Source organism: Microcebus murinus, chromosome 6 (assembly GCF_040939455.1).
Source record: "Microcebus murinus isolate Inina chromosome 6, M.murinus_Inina_mat1.0, whole genome shotgun sequence".
NCBI lineage: Eukaryota > Metazoa > Chordata > Mammalia > Primates > Cheirogaleidae > Microcebus > Microcebus murinus.
In genome coordinates this window covers 3390860-3405384 of record NC_134109.1, presented here as the reverse complement: position 1 = coordinate 3405384, position 14525 = coordinate 3390860, and positions in this window count along the sequence as shown.

The following is a 14525-nucleotide window of genomic DNA, read 5'->3' as shown; positions in this document are numbered from 1 at the left end:
ACTTCCCAGGGAAGAGACGAGGGCATCAGCGAGGGCCATGACCCCGGCATGAGACGGAGCAGGCTCTGCGGAGGGTGACAGGAAGAGCAGCCCGGGACCTGGTGAAGCTGGCAGCTGCGGTGCGGCCTCCAGAGAGAGCAGAGGCCTGGCAGGGCCCCGGGGAGGTCAGGCGGAGGGGGGGAAGAAATTTGATCAGGTCAAGTTTGGGAGGTCTGCAGAAAGGGAGCGTGACTCATTCGATGGACCAAGACCCAGGTGAGTGACAACACTTCCTGTGCGAGGCTGTCGCTGCCAGGCCTGCTCGCTCTGCTGTGGGGCCATCATTTCGCAGGGCCCCTGGGAAGGGGGATTTGGGATTATGGGCCCACAAATGCATACATAGCCCGTGACCCAGCCACTGCCCTTCTAGGAATGTCTCTCATCCATACTCTAACATTCATGCAAAACTACCTGGGCACCAGGTTAGCCACTTCCATTGTAGCAGCAAAATACGGCAGACTCCTCCGTTGTCCTGCCTCTCTTTGGTTGGTGTGGTTTTCCATGAACGTTTTCTGTGTGTCACGGGGGAAGTGTTGCTGCCATGTGGCAGCAGCTTCGCTTCGCCTAGTGAGTCAGAGTCCAGCACTCCAGCCATGGAGCAGTCTGTGTTTAAGCCTTTCGGTTCCATGATAATGAGCCCAGGATGGCCAGGTGGCAGTATCCCCTTCTCTGAATGAAACCATGGTGTGTCCCCTGGGGACCAGGGCAGAAGAAAGCAAGTGAGGCCCCAGGGCCACCCGCCCACTCTCCGGATCATGCAGGGGCTGAGCCCGCACTTGAATTCTGTGCCGAGAGACACCCTCACCCCAAGGCCCTGTGAGGGCAGCATCTGAAATTAACCCTTTGCACTCGGATGTCGAGTGTGGATAATGTCGAGTGGATAATGAGAAAAAAACAAGCGAGTGCAAAGAGTTAACACTTGCACCCACTGTTGGCGGAACTGCAACTTGGCACAGACTTTCTGGAGGGCATTTGATTGTTTATTTTAAAAAATTTAATTCCAAGGTTTGAAAATGATCTTCTCACAAATTTGTTCTTCCCTGTGAATTAAAAAAAATTTTTTTCCTTTGAGGCAAGTACGAAACGAATTTTAAAATTTTTGATTTACATTTTTACTAGAATAAAATGGCAAAAACAGACCAAAAATGTTTTTTAAAAAAATACTTCTGAAACTATGGCATGTGCAAGTTTCAAAAGTGAAATAATAGCTGTAGACTTGAAGTGTCAGGCCTGGGCCCCGTCACCCCCACCCCGACCCCCGGCAGCCCCTTTCACCCCTACCCATGTTCCTGGCCCTTCTTGAGTTTTGGTTTTCGATGTCCCTCTATCAAATTGACACCATGTAGGTCCTGAGCAATTTTTTAAAAACTTATTACCAGGCTTTTCATATTTTTAGGCAAATCGAAAATCGTGACCCTTTTCCCATAAAAAGGATCTTACCAGGTCTTGGGTATCAAATGTAAACTGAGGCCGGGCGCTGTGGCTCACGCCTGTAATCCTAGCTCTTGGGAGGCCGAGGCGGGCGGATTGCTCAAGGTCAGGAGTTCGAAACCAGCCTGAGCAAGAGCGAGACCCCGTCTCTACTATAAATAGAAAGAAATTAATTGGCCAACTGATATATATATAAAAAATTAGCCGGGCATGGTGGCGCATGCCTGTAGTCCCAGCTACCCGGGAGGCTGAGGCAGAAGGATCGCTTGAGCCCAGGAGTTTGAGGTTGCTGTGAGCTAGGCTGACGCCACGGCACTCACTCTAGCCTGGGCAACAAAGCGAGACTCTGTCTCAAAAAAAAAAAAAAAAAAAAAAAAAATGTAAACTGAAATGAGTTTCATATACTTGTGTTGTAACCGGTGACCCTCCAGATTGTGTCGTTTGTTCTAAGAGGATTTTAGTTTAGTCTCTGATTTTCAGCATGAGCAATCCTATCACTTGGTGGGGGGATCACGCGTGCATACATGCGCTTTGTGACTTCTGTATAAAATATGTACACCTTGTATAACACACGTATAACCTGCGCATAAACTGCTGGGATACAATCACCTTGTCTGTTGGGGTGTCAATAAATGACCTACCTAGGCACGACCTGAGTGGTGGGCAGGTGAAGATCAAAATATTATCGTCATTGCTAAAGAGCCCATGTGAAGAGTGTGGGTGTCCCCTGCAGGCCATGGGCCGCCCGCCACGAGTGCCGCCACCGGACAGACACACCCACCTGGATGTGTGCAGCGGTGCTTCCGTGGGCAGATTCCCCCTATGGAGATAAGAAGTAGGCAAGTTGAACAAATTTAACAAGTTAAAGCAGAGAGAAATAGGCTTAATGCCTTCATTGACTTGCCAGCCGTGTGAGTCCTTCCTTCTCCGGGGCTGGGGTGGGGGAGGCCAAGGTCAAGGCTCTCGCGGATGCCCTGCACAGGGACTCGGCCTGCACACCACCCGCGGCTCTGCACATGGGCTTCCCCCTTCACGATGTATCTCGGAGCAATTCCTGCATCAATCACGTTCTTTTTTTTTTTCACAGCTGCATAGTAATCCATTGTTTGGGTGCATTGCAATTATTTCCCCAGTGTCTACTGATGGACATTTAGGGAGTTTCTAGTATTTTGCTACTACAGTTAAAGTGAGTGACATGGCACCTGGGTCGTTTTTGCATGGATGTGAGAATATGGATGAGAGAAGTCCCTAGAAGGGGAATGACTGGCTCACATTGTGCATTTGTCATCCTGACCCATAATCCCCAATCGCCCTTCATGGGGACTGTGCAAAAGGGTGCCCCCAAGGCAGTGAGGGAGTGCGCCTGGCTGGCAGCAGCCTCGCCAGCTTGGCATGAGATGCTAAATACTCCACGAAGAGAGCAGGTCAGTCGGTACCCGGAGACGGGGCAGCAGGCAGGCACGAGGAGCACTGATTCCAAGTGGCACGAGGAAACTTCCAATGAGGATGGAAGTGTTCGTTATCTTTACTGGTGGGATATATACACATGTGAAAATTTATTAAACTGTATACTTTAAATATGTGTAGCTTACTGTAGGCCAATTATATCTCAATAAAGCTGTTTAAAATACCTATAAAGATATGTGGTTTTTTTTTTTTTTGGTCCCATCAGATTGTCAAAAAAATAAACAAGATAATTGCCTCTAGTTCCAGCACTGCTGTGAGGAAATAGCTCCCTATCCACGAAAGAATGTATTGGCATAACATGTTTGGAGCTGCTCTCTAAAGTATTCATTAAAAAGCATTTCCATTCTGTATGGAAGAAAGATTATATGTGGTCCTTAATCAGCAGTTATTAATTAAGATCTTATTAACTCTCTTTTTATCTCAGTAAGCTTGAGCCCCCTGGGTCTGTTTTGCTTCTAAGGCCAACTAATGAATTTGCAACGCCTGACCTTAAAAATGACAATGAACATAATTAATAAGGGGAACATAAGAAACAGTCATAGATATCTCCTTCCCCTGAAGTCGTGGAGGGACAGATAATCTGAATTATAAAACCTGATCAAAGAATTTGATTGGATAAGGCATTGAATTAAGACCATTTACAAGAGTATAAATCTTGTTTTCCTATGGAAAACCGGGACTTTGGCAAACTCCTGTTACCAACTAGCTTGCTTCTCAATCACAATGAACTGTTATTTAAACAGAAGAGCCATACAATGTTTCTAAGACTTCTGAATTTGTCGCCATGGCTTTTGAAAATAACTTCGAATAAAAACCTAGAATTCTGCCTGGTTGTCTTGCTTGCTAATTTGTTGCCTTGGTAATAGTGTTGTAATAACATTTCTGGATTCCTAAACAATACAATACAATACAATTTTTTTTTATTTCAGCATATTATGGGGGTACAGATTTTAAGGTTTCAATAAATGCCCATTTCCCCCCCTCCCCCCACAAGTCTGAGTCTCCATCATGACCATCCCCCAGATGGTGCACATCTCACTCATTATGTATGTGTATATCCGCCCCCCTCCCCCCTCCCCCCTGCCCAATACCCTATTACTGTAGTACCTATGTGACCACTTAGGTGCTGTTCAGTTAATACCAATTTGCTGGTGAGTATATGTGGTGCTTGTTTTTCCATTCTTGGGAAACTTCACTTGGAAGATTCTCAGACAAACAGGCGATGGTTTGTATCTCTGCTAAATTTCTTATCTTAATAAAGAGATTGAGAGCCTCGTCTCACCTTGGAGGTAATAATTCCTCTCGTAGGGAGTGTATGTTATCAGAAATAATAGGGCAAACATTTGCCATTATATTAATACATACAAGGATTCTCATTGTAGGGAAAACTGGAAAGTCCCCAGATATCCCGCAAGAGGGAAAAAAGCAAACAATTATACTACACAATACAGTGTGGCCATTCAAAAAATGAGACAGATCTATTTTCATTGATTTGGAAAAATGTTCAGGACGTGACATTAGTGAAAAATGCAAATTTGTAGAACAATAGCTGTGGCAGAATTGCCATGATCACACAGCTGTGTTTGTACCAAAATGCTGCTATGACACGTGCCAGGCAGGGTTAGAGGATTGGATAGGCTGGGCGGTATCCAACCTGTGCTTCATACAGTTCTTTAAAGTGTATTGGATAGGGGGGCTCTCCTCTGTTCACACTTTTGAAAATAAGACAGTATTTTATACAAATGATGGGGAAAGGCTTTTGTTTAAGATGTACTCATGTCTGCGTGCTTGAGTAATTTATAATTCCTTAATTTAATATTTTATATAGTTTGGACATTTTCTACAAGAAGTGCTTTTGAAACTAGAAAATAATTTTTTTTAAGTCTGTATAGGCTGGGCACGGTGGCTCACACCTGTAACCCTAGCCCTCTGGGAGGCCGAGGCTGGCGGATGGTTTGAGCTCAGGAGTTCAAGACCAACCTGAGCAAGAACGAGACCCCATCTCTATTAAAAATAGAAAGAAATTAGCTGGAAAACTAAAAATATATATAGAAAAAATTAGCTGGGTGTGGTGGTGCACGCCTGTAGTCCCAGCTACTCTGGAGGCTGAGGCAGGAGGATCGCTTGAGCCCAGGAGTTTGAGGCTGCCGTGAGCTAGGCTGACGCCACGGCACTCTAGCCCAGGCAACACAGTGAGACTCTGTCTCTAAATAAATAAATAAAAAGTCTGTGTAATAAACTCTACGATTTTGCTTGCTCAAATAAGTATGCCAGGCTCCTGCTTAGATAGGAGACTGTCATACCCGCCTGTCTGGCGATGAGGCCCAGGGTGGGACTGTCCCTGAAGGGGTGCTGGGACTTGTATGGGCGGGATTGGTGGGTCCTTCTGTCAGCCACACCATGAAGAGCCCAGTCCAGGTCAAGGGCTGCAGGCTCTGGCTGGGGGATGCGGCGGGTGGGTATCTTCCGCTCCTGGGATCTAGGGATGACCAGTGCTTTGGCCCAGGCCCCAGGCCCCAGGCCCCAGGCCCCAGACCCCAGGCCCCAGGCCCGAACCCAGGCCCTAGGCCCCAGACCTCGGGCCCCGGACCCCAAACCCCAGGCCCCAGACCCCAGGCCCCAGACCCTAGGCCCCAGACCCCAGACCCCAGACCCCAGGCCCCAGACCCCAGGCCCCAGACCCTAGGCCCCAGACCCCAGACCCCAGGCCCCAGACCCCAGGCCCCAGGCCCCAGACCCCAGGCCCCAGGCACAGCACAGCCAGGAGGAAGGTGTCCAGGACCCTGAGGGCAGGCTGGGCTCCAGCCACACTTGTCCCATGTTCTCTGGATCTGGCTCTGCCTCCACTGTCCCTCATTCCGCAGTAAACCCTTGTCACCCTCACTGCCTGGTCACCCTGTGGGGGTGGATGAGCAGCTTGGCTCGGGTTTGGGGCAGAGCGGCCTGAAGGGGTAGCTTGCTGGGCCCCTGTGGGGAGTGGGGTGCTGGCCTGGGAGCTGTCACCGGGGCAGGACACAGGGAGCTGGGCAGGCTGTCAGCAGAGGGGCTCCTGACCGGGGTTGGAGCTTCAGGGCAGGAACCCGAAAGACAAAGCGGAACTGGCTGCCCGTTGCTGCCAGCGCGACCTCACCAAGCCCCGACTGTCAGAAGCGCCAGGTGCTTTGAAGACAAAACAGGAGAGAGCACAGGGCCCCACCTGGTCGCCTGCCTGAGTCACTCTATTCATTAAGGAGAAATGACCCCTGTCCTTGCCTGTCCGTACACGCAAGATAACACCCGACGGGGCCGGTGATTGTACTTCTACAATCCACACTCGAACGTCCTTTAGTAACCAGATACGCTGTCACACCCACGCCTTCATGCGGTTCTGCTTTAACGTAACTTCTGAGCAAGCTGGAAGTGGCCTCGCGCCCTGGCCTGCACCACCTGCGGGGACCAGCCCTGTCCACCTTCGCATTCCTGCCTGTTTCCATGACCTCGGCTCTGCGCCGTCACGCAGAGGCCCCGCCCTGGCGTGTGCAGGAGCCCTGGGTCCTCCCCGAGCCTGGACGGGCCCAGAGCTGCCCTTGTGGCGGTGGGGGGCGCTGCCCGGCCCTCTCCGCTCCGGACTGTGCAGAGGGCAGCTCTTGTCAGACGCCTTCTGTCCCCAGCCCCTCCCCTGAAAGCAGTGAGCATTTCACCCCGCCCCACTTTGGGTGTAGGTGGAACTTGGAAGAACAGGAGAGGAAAGGGAAATCTTTATTCCAAAGTGATCAGAGATTGCCTTGGGATCCTCTGGTAAGGGTGGCAATGTCACATGACTTCCTAGATTGACTTGGGGTCCCCGTGGAGATGGGGCACCGAGGCTGGAAGGAGAAAAGCCAGGGGCCATGGGGCCAGACCTGCCAGGCGGCCCCGGCCCAGCCCCGCGCCTCCGCGCTGGCAGGAGTAGAGGGTCTGAGTCCTGGGGAACAGAGCTGGGGTCAGGCAGGCAGAGGACAGAGGGGGTTACCCCTGGGGACACCCAGGGAGAGGGATGAAGCCCCTGCTCGCAGGGGTGGGGGCTCAGCTGGGCCTCAGTTTCCTCTGGAGAGGACACTGCACACGCCGGACGGCTGGTGGCAACGCCCCGCACGTCCCAGGCTATCATTGTTCTACGACCCGGGTAAGGCACGGTCTGGACGACAAATGTCCTAGGTCCACCCTGTTCACCCGTCTTTATCTGTCTGACCCTTGACCCTGGGGATTGGGAACAAGGTCTAGACTGGCCTGGTCTTCCCTGAGTGCCCAGGTGCTGCCCAGCTTCCTTCAAAGGCCAACAACAGTCCCAGCCACGTCCTGGGGGCCGTGGGCCAGCCTGGGGGCAGGCAGCCCCGGGGACGGCTGTGGCCACCACGGGAGGGCCTCCGTCAGGCAGTGGCCCCAGGAACTGTGGGACACTCAGCTGCACGTAGGGGGTGGCTCTGGACCACCCTGGGGCAGCAGAAATGGTGGCTGCAGAGAGAGCTCGGGGGAGGGGGTGTGTGTGGGCACCCCCACCCCAGGGGAGCCTGCGGGAGAGCGGGGCCCACCGGCGGAGGAAGGCAGGCGGGGTCTGGGCTCGGGGCTGCAGACCCTGGAAAGCCCATGTGGGAACTCGGCAGACGCGGGGTGTCCGGGCCGCTGGGCCGGCTCCGCCCCCTAGTGGCAGGACTGAGCCTGCTCCTGGGGACCTCCCTTCCCTGCCCTTTCCGCGGGCGGGCCAGCGGTTTCCCACCCCATTCTGGCTACAGAGGAGCTGTCAGCTCAACACTCGGTGACGCAGAGACTCCGTCTAAGGGAAAGCACAGACTGCGACACTTTTTGCTAAAGAACTCCATGGAGCAACTTTGCCATCTGTGAACTGTCTCACAGTTTTGATGTCAACAAATAACCTTTTTATTTTTTTAAATGCGAGTTTGAATTGTTGCTGAGGGTGTACTTTCTGGGATATTGCAAACATTGACCTTTTAAGATAAAACTGTCACATCACTCTTCTAAATGTATCTAATTGAACCTAAATACCATAGTATTTCTGTTGTGATATAACTTATGTTCAATCAAAAGGTACAAATTGTCAGCACGCAACTTGGTTTTTACAACTTGATTGATCGATTTTTACAGCCGCAGGACTTGTAGAACGAGATCAAGACGTCCTGACCCTAGTCTTCCCTCGTGTCCCCTCCCGGGCAATTACTGCCCTACCCCAGGGCTGTCCTTGTGATTTCTATTATCATAAATTAATTTTGCTTGTTTTTTGCATCTCATATAAATAGAATCACACACGTATTCTCTTTTACGTTTCACCTAACAACACATCTGCGGGATTTATCTGTTTTGTTGCGTGGTACGTATAGTTTACTGTTTCACTGTTTCATATCATATGACCGCACCACAATGTATTGACTCATTCTACCGTTCGGGGGCATTTGGTTGTTTCCAGTTTGGGGCAAAATTATGAGTGAAGCTGCTACGGACATTCATGTGCATACACATGATGTCCGCTTCCCACTGGACCACAAGCTCTACAAGTCCCGCAGTTGCTCTTGGTCTCCTGGACGGAACGGGAGCTGCCCCTCGGCGCTCGCGGCAGCCCTCACCACTCAGCCTCCCGGGCCGCGGTCGGGGGCGGTGCTCAGCTCTCAGGTCCTTCCTGGCCTCTGAGCCTCCTCCAGCATCGGAGCCCAACCCAACACGGGAGCACTGCTTCTGACGCTGCTGTGTCCCACCGCGACTGCGTCAGACCCACCAGGGCTCCCGCGTCTCCGGTCACCAGGCGGTTCTCTGACTGGCCTGCCGGCAGCGCTCACCCCCAGGGAGGGCAGCGGAAGGGAGACGACTCTGGAACTGATGCGGCAGCAGCTGCCACTCATGTCAGCCGAGCAGGGGCAGGTAGGAATTTGGTGGGTGACAGTGACCTTGCTGCTGTCTGTGCTTCGCAACAAAGTTATGAAGTGGCCTTGCCTTTCTCGTTCTGCCACCGTCACAGAGAAAGCCCGTGTGAGCTGGTGTTCTGGGAGCCGGTGTTTGTCCAACAGGAGCACGACTGGGCCCGGCTGGGGCCAGCCAGCTCCCAGGGACAGAGGCTGCTGCTTTTTTCTTCCCCACAAAGGGGGAAAAGGTAAGTTAAAAGGTAGCATTAGGCCGGGCACGGTGGCTCACGCCTGTAATCCTGGCACTCTGGGAGGCCGAGGCGGGCGGATTGCTTGAGGTCAGGAGTTCGAGACCAGCCTGTGCAAGAGTGAGACCTCGTCTCTACTAAAAATAGAAAGAAATTAATTGGCCAACTAAAAATATATAGAAAAAATTAGCCAGGCATGGTGGCGCATGCCTGTAGTCCCAGCTACTTGGGAGGCTGAGGCAGGAGGATCGCTTGAGCCCAGGAGTTTGAGGTTGCTGTGAGCTAGGCTGACGCCATGACACTCACTCTAGCCTGGGCAACAAAGCGAGACTCTTTTTTAAAAAAATTAAAATTAAAATTAAAAAAGGTAGCATTAAAATGCAAACCTGCGTTCTTCAAAGTCACTAATGTCAAAAGTCAAAATTACAACAAATTTAAAGGTCTAATAGGCGTTGACTTGCAATTCTAGACTGGGGCAACACCTCGTTCTCAGAAAATGGAGGGTTCTGGGGCCTGAGTGCAGGAGTGTGGCTTCAGAGGCAGAAAAGGGCTGAAGACTTGGCAGCAAAGAGACCAGAGGCAGGTGGATCACCGCACAGCCACTTCCCCTGTAAGGTGGAGGCAGAGGGAAGTGCTCCACCATGCTGGCTGCAACTGGCCTATGGGGATTCGGCCACTGTCCCTCTCTCCTGATTCCTTGGTGAGGATCAACAACTCAGCTCCTGCTGGGGTGCGGAACCTCGGCAGGAGCAGCTGTGCTTTGGTTTGGTGGGTGGGGCTGGTGCAGGAGCTCAGCCCAAGCTGACGGCCGCCTACCAATGTATTTAATCCTAATAAACAGCGAAAAGGGAGCCCTAGAATTGCACGAGATGTATGCACGTCCTTCAGAGACTGGGTGTCATCATGTTGCCTCGGCTGGTCTCAAACTCCTGGGCCTAAGTGATTCCACCGCCTCAGTCCCCCGAGTAGCTGGGACTACAGGTGTGCGCCACCGTGCCGGCTTCTAGAAGGCATCCTAATGTATCCATCAGGGGCGAGACACAGAAGTTGTTCTCCAGCCGCGGCGGGAATGACTGCACCGCGCCTGCGCACAACCGCCTGGCAGCATCTCGCAAGCATGATGCTGAGTGAACACGCCAGGCAGGAAGAGTCCGTCCTGTGTGCACCTTTTCCAAATGGGAAAGAAAAGTGGCTCGGAGCAGTGTGAGGAATGAGAGCTCACAAGATTTCTGAGGCCCGGAGAGAGGGGCAGGAGCCCTCGGTCGCTGCCCACCTGAAGGCGTTGTGCTTTCCTTTCCTTCCCGGTAGTTTCCAGACTAGCTGGCAACTCACCTACACTGTTACCACGAGCTGTCCAGGGTGACCCCCACCCGTCATCTTCATGTTCCTGACACAAAGGACAATGTATAGCCAATCAATAGCTGAGGCCATTTAACCAGCCAAGGTAAATTCTTGGCAAACAACATGGGAAATGCCTTTTTTCCCTTAAAAACCCACTCGTAACTGCTCCTAACTGAAGCACATATTCAGGGCGGCTTGAATCTACGTCTCTGTCCTAAACCTGGGCCCACCAAAACTCTCTGCTTGTGTTAATGTTGACTCAGCTTCTTCCTTTAGGTTGGGAACTAAAATAAACTAAAATAAACCCTTAAGTCCCCCACCCACAGACTGAATGTGCCCCGCTTGGCCAGGGGAACCCAGAAAAACCTCAAAGCTGAGCTGCTGGCCAGAAGGAAGGTCAGACTGGCCTGGTCACACCCCTCCCCTTGCCAAGTCACTCTTGGCATCAGTGAGACACTAACTCATTAGCAGGCCCCAGGCCCTGCAGGGCAGAGCCTAAGCCACACCTGCAGGCCATCTATGGATGTCACAGGCCACTTGAGTTTAGATAAATGTCCAGAGGCTTTTCTCCAATTTAACAGACACCCTTGTCTTAAGTCAAAACAGTCCAAGCCTGTAGACAAGGCTTCACTTCTTTAACTAGTTACAAATCAAAGAGTTTTTAAACCCACCTGTAATCTGTAAGATGCCCCAACTCCACCTTACAGACGTCCTGCCTTTTCAAGAGTGGGTCCTCATGTATTGACTTATGACCTTACCTGTAATTCCTGTCTCCATAGATGCACAAAAGCAAGCTGTAACGCAGGCACGGCAGGCACATGTTCTCAGGGCCTCTTGAGCCATGTGCTCTGGACCAGTCACACACATTAGGCTCAAAACAAACCTTTAAGTTATTTTAGAGTTTGATTTTTTTTTCCCTTAAGAAGTTGGACCCATTTAAGTTCAAGAACATGGGAAACGGATTCATGATGTTAGAGGAAGTCAAGGAGAGTGGTTACCCTTTTGTAGGGGGAAGATAAGACATGGTGGGAGGCGGACTTTGAGTGGCTGATTCCGTGGGTGGGCTCACTTTCTGGAACCGTCTCTACCTGCACATTCATGATTGGTATACATTTCTGCATGTGTGTTATGCTTAAGTGTAAAAACCTTACCATTGTCAGGAGCAGCTCCGCATAAAAATTATCCTGGGATACCACCAGGGACCCCAGGTTCACCCCACCTGGCCCTGGGCCCCGATTTCCTGCAGCTCAGTGAAGGCCAATGAGAATTTTGCAGCAAGAAATGCTAAGTGCTTGAGACCACTAGGGAAACAAACAGCAAAGAGACTTCCAACCCCCAGGGCTTCTCCTCTTCCTAGGAGCTCCACCTGCCCCGCCTTCCTGGGGGGGGGGTGGCGCTGGCTTCCTCCACCTAAATCTCTGAGCACCAGGCTGTCCTGAGCGCCTGGCCATCCCAGCAGCTCTCACTTAGCAATTGTCCCTGTAAGGAGAGCACTTTAACTTGTCTCTACCTGTGACCTGACGGTGAGTGAAGGAAGAAACAGAAACAGCTGTGGCCTAAGTGGTCACATAGGTACTATAGTAATAGGGTATTGGGCAGGTGGGAGGGGGGAGGGGGGCGGGTATATACATATATAATGAGTGAGATGTGCACCATCTGGGGGATGGTCATGATGGAGACTCAGACTTGTGGGGGAGGGGGGGAAATGGGCATTTATTGAAACCTTAAAATCTGTACCCCCATAATATGCCAAAATAAAAAAATAAATAAATAAATAAGAAACAGCTGTGGGGCTTCATCTCCATGCAGGACAAAGCTATGACAGCTCTGGTTCCTGGGGTGGGTCAGCTGCCAACCCACAGATGGGGGGATAAGAGCATCCCCTTCTCTGTGTGCAAAGCACAGAAATTCCACTTAAGGAACTGGGCCTAATAGATGTAATTAGTCACAGGAATGCTCAAAGACTCAGGATAAAAAACAAAAAAACCCAGTAGTTTAAAATTGCTAAGAAAGCCGAAAATTAATTTGAAACTCTGAGGGGACTGGTACTGTGTGCTGAGAAAGAATTCTTGACTCAAAGATGAAGGTAGGTTTTGCAGCAAGGCGCGCATTTTGCTTTCCAAGGGAGGACAGGGCCGGCTTGAAGGGCAGGAGGAACGCGGGCCAGGCTCGGGCGGCTCAGCTTTGGCTGTGAGGATGAGGAGCAGAGCAGTTGCAGCTGCCCATTGATGACTGAGGGCGCTGGTCTTCCAGAGCAGCTGTTTCCTGTTGGGCTGGTTTCTCTAAATGGGGTCTGGCAGGTGCTGGGGGCTACATGCCCTTTTCTGATTGTTCAATCCTTTTTAGGTTCTGCAAAACAAGCTCTTAAAAAACCACAGGTGGCCAGGCAAGAAACAAGCTGCCAAGGGGCCAGCACACCATTGTGTGCAGCGATACTATTTGTGTTAGATGATTTACTAGCAATGCCATCCTTCCAGAAACCACTAAGACAAAATAAGTTCAATGATTTATGAAATAGCAAGCTATCAATTATAGTGAATTTTTAAACCATGTTGTGGAACAATGCATCTCAAACTCTGTGTTTGAATCAAATCACCCGACAGCGAATACAGGATAGAGCTAAGATCTGCACGTTCCCAAAGTCCCCAAGCAATTCTGATGCCCCTACAATTGAGAGCATTCCCAAAGCTGGAGGGTGGAAAAAAAATCTGTTGCCATAAGAAACTGATGTCGGTTATGAATAACACTGTTGCCTTCTACAAACACATTTGAATGTAGACAGAGAACAAGAGAGTAGAAAGAGGAACTCTGGTAGCTCAGGACCCGTTACCCCAGAAGGAAGGAGGGATTCTTTCCTTCCTCCTGGTTGTTTTATATCCTCCTTTGGTTCATCAGAGACATCAGTTCCATTCCACGACTGGACAAAGATTTTGCGTGGCAAGGCCTGGGTCACAGGCCCCTGTGGGGTGGCAGAGCCTTGCTACTCAGAGTGTGGTGCAAGGATCAGAGGCACCCACATCACCCACGCCCTGCCGTCAGAAAAGGCAGCATCTGGCCCGTCAGAGCAAAGGCCACTGTGAGGAAAGGAAGGAGCCCTCCCTGGCAGGACCTTGAGGTCTAGAGCAGCTCATGCCAAAGGTCAGGGGAGGACGGCGTGGACAGAGGGGCCCTCTCTGTGGAGCTGCAGACATCAGCTTGTCAGCACCAGGCCCCCTGGAATGAAGCCCCTGTGGGCCTGGTGAACTTGGTAGGACCCTGGATACAGCCCCACCTGAAGCTGTTCTTGGATATGTCCTTTATCCGCACCATTAAACTGCCTTGCTATATCCTTTTCCTCTTAAGACCTTTCTTAATTTTTTTTTTTTTTTTTTTTGACAGAGTCTTGCTCTGTTGCCCGGGCTAGAGTGCTGTGGTGTCATCATAACTCACAGCAACCTCAACCCCCTAGGCTCACATGCTCCTCCTACCTCAGCCTCCCAAGTAGCTGGGACTATAGGCACACACCATGACACCCGGCTAATTTTTCTATTCTTTGTAGAGACAGGGTCTCGCTCTTGCTCAGGCTAGTCTCCAACTACTGTCCTCACCTAATCCTCCCACCTCAGCCTCCCAGAGTGTTGGGATTACAGGTGGGAGCCACCATGCCTGGCCTCTTAAGACCTTTTACAGTTGGATTGTCTAGCACAGGCAACCAAAAGATTTTAACCAGAATGATATCTTTCTAGACCTGGGATGAAGGCATCAAATAGATCCTGTGAAATCAGGTATGTGCCAACGATCCTCCCAGGAGCCACGGAGAAGAGTCCTTTCCTGTTTGGTCACAGGCCTGGCAGTGCATGTGTTGCCGTCCCAGCAGGTCTGCAGAATGTGGGGTTCGGACCGGGCGGGGGAGCCGGGGCACCAGAGTGCCGGCTCAGAACTGCAGACACTTGAGCAAGTTCCTCAGCATCTCTGCCTCGGTTTCCCTCCTCTGTGAAATGCAAATGATAACTCCTTCATGGGGTGCAGGTGAGGACGGAGGGAGGCTCACAGGTAGGGCTGGGCCGAGGGCCCGGACCATGCACTGTGCTCAATCAGGGGGCCCAGCTGGGATGCTGGGCAAGGAGGGGCCTCTGACTCTGAGCCCCAG